The sequence below is a fragment of the Mus caroli genome, unplaced genomic scaffold (genome assembly GCF_900094665.2).
Source record: "Mus caroli unplaced genomic scaffold, CAROLI_EIJ_v1.1 scaffold_15764_1, whole genome shotgun sequence".
Lineage (NCBI taxonomy): Eukaryota > Metazoa > Chordata > Mammalia > Rodentia > Muridae > Mus > Mus caroli.
The window spans coordinates 1-3,249 of NW_018391176.1; positions in this window are offsets into that span (position 1 = coordinate 1).

Genomic DNA, 3,249 nt, shown 5'->3' on the forward strand with positions numbered 1-3,249 from the left:
GGGGAAGTATGGGGGACTTTTGGGATAGCATTGGAAATGTAATTGAGGAAAATACGTAATAAAAAATATATTAAAAAAAAAAGAACTCACACTGCCTTGGGTCCTCACAGAGCACTCACTCTGCTATGGGTCCTCACAGAGCACTCACTCTGCCCTCAGTTCTCCCAGAGCATGTACTCTGCCCTCAGTCCTCAAAGAGCACTCACTGTGCCATCTATCATCACAGAGCACTCACTCTGCCTTGGTTCCTAACATAGCACTTTCTCTGCCACTGCTCCTCAGAAAGCACTCACTCTGCCATCAAACCTCACAGAGCATGCACTCTGCCATGACTCCTGACAGAGCATTCACTCTGACATTAATCCTAACACATCACTCACTCTGCCATGGCTCCTCACAGAGCATTCACTCTGCCATCAGTCCTCACAGAGCACTCACTATACCATCTGTCCTCAGAGACCACTCACTCTGAACTTGGTCCTCATAGAGCACTCATTCTGCTATCAATCCTCACAGAGCACTCACTCTGCTATGGGTCCTCACAGTACTCACTCTGCAATCAGTCCTCACAGAGCAATCACTCTGCCAAGGGTCCAAACAGAGCACTCACTCTGCCATCTGTCATCACTGAGCACTCACTCTACCATTGGTCCTCACAGAGCACTGAAACTTCCATTTGTCCACAATCAGCATTCACTCTTCCATGGGAACTCATAGAGATCTCATTCTACCATCTATCATCACAGATCATTCACTCTGCTCTCCATCCTCACAGAGCATTCACTGACCTCAGTTCTCACAGAGCACTCACTCGACCATGGGTCCTAACAGAGCACTTACTCTGCCATCAGTCCTCTTAGAGCACTCACTCTGACACCACACCTCACAGAGCACTCATAGTGCCATCTATCATCACACAGCACTCACTCTGCCATGGTGCCACTGGTCCTCAGAGAGCACTCACTCTGCCATCAGTTTTCACAGAGCAGTCACTTGGCCATGGGTCCTCACAGAGCACTAATTCAGCCATGGGTACTCACAGATATCTCACTTTGACATCTATCATCACAGAGCACTCACACTTCCCTTGATCTGCACATAGCATTCACTCTGCTATCAGTCCTCACAGAGCACTCACTTGACTCTGAGACTTCACAGAACATTTACTCACCATCAGTGATCCCAGAGAACTCACTCTGCCATCAGTTTTCACAGAGCACCCACTCTGCAATGGGTCTTAACAAAGCACTCATTCTGCAATGGAAAATCACAGAGCACTCACTCTCCATTTGTCTTCACTGAGCACTCACTATGGTTTCTGTCCTCAAAGTACACTCATTCTGCCATTGGTTCTCACAGAGCACTCACTCTGCTCTCAGTCCTCACAGAAAACTCACTCTGCCATATGTCCTCACAGAGCACTCACTCTGCCATCAGTCCTCACAGAGCACTCACTCTGCCATATGTCCTCACAGAGCACTCACACTGCCTACAGTCCTCTCAGAGTACTCACTTGTCATCACTCTTCACAGAGCACTCACTGCAGCATCTATCATCACAGAACACTCACTCTGCCTTGGTTCTTAACAGAGCACTTACTCTGCACATGGTCCTCAGAGAGCACTCACTCTGTCATCAAAACTAACAGAGCATGCACTGTGCCATGTTTCCTGAAAGAGCACTCACTCTGCCATTTGTCCACAAACAGCACTCACTCTGCCATGGGTCCTCACAGAGCACTCACTCTGCCATGGGTCCTCACTGAGCACTTGATCTGCCATCTATCATCAATAATCACTCCTTCTGCCATGGGTCCTCACAAAGCACTCACTCTGCCATTTGACCTCACAGTGAACTCATTCTACCATCAGTCCTTACAGAGCACTCACTCTGCAATGGGTCCTCACAGATCACTCACTCTGCCATCTATTCTCACAGAGCACTCACTCTGCCTTCAGTCCTCACAGAGCACTCATTGTGCCCTCAGTTTTCACAGAGCATCACTCTGCCATGGGTCTTCACAAAGCACTCATTCTGCAATGGAAAATCACAGAGAACTCACTCTCCATCTGTACTCATTGACCACACACTATGCCATCTGTCCTCACAGAACGCTTACTCTGCCCTTGGTCTTCATAGAGCACTCACTCTGCCATCAGTCCTCACAGAGCACTCACTCTGCCATCAGTGTTAACAGAGCATCACTCTGCAATGGTCTTCACAAAGCACTCATTCTGCAATGGAAAATCACAGAGCACTCACTCTCCATCTGTTCTCACTGAGCACTCACTATGCCATCATACCTCAGAGAGCACTCACTCTGCCATGGGCCCTCACAGAGCACTCTCTCTGCCATAAGTCCTCTCAGAGTACTCACTCTGCCATCACTCTTCACAGAGCACTCACTGCAGCATCTATCATCACAGAGTACTCACACTGCCATGGTTCTTAACAGAGCACTTACTCTGCGTCTGGTCCTCAGAGAGCACTCACTCTGTCATCAAAACTCAAGAGTATGCACTCTGACATGGCTCCTGAAAGAGCACTCACTATCATTTGTCCAAAAGAGTACCAACTCTGCCATGGATCCTCACAGTGCACTCACTCTTCCATGGTTGCTCACAGAGCACTCACTCTGCCAGGGCTCCTCACAGAGTACTCACTCTTCCACCTATCATCACATAGCCCTCTTCCCTGGGTCCTCACATAGCACTCACTCAACCTTGAGTCCTCACAGAGCACTCACCCTGGTATGGGTCTTCAGAGAGCACTTATTCTGACATGGGTACTCACAGAGCATTCACTCTGCCATGGGTACTCACAGAGCACTCAGTCTGCCATATGTTCTCACACAGCACTCACTCCTCATTGGCTCCTCACAGAGCAATAACTCTGATATCAATCCTCACAGAGCACTCACTCTGCCATCAAAACTCAGAGAGCATGCACTCTGCCAAGTCTCCTGACAGAGTACTCACTCTACCATTTGTCCACAAAGAGCATTCACTCTGTCTGGGGTTCTCACAGAGCACTCATTCTTACATGGGACTAAGAGAGCTCTTGCTAGTGTATGCAATGGTGTCCGCATTTAGAAGCTGATTATGGGATGGATCCCTGGATACGGCAGTCTCTAGATGGTCCATCCTTTCATCACTAGCAAACACAGGAGTGGATGCTCACAGTCAGCTATTGGATGTATCACAGGGCTCCCAATGGAGAAGCTAGAGAAAGTACCCAAGGAGCTAAAGG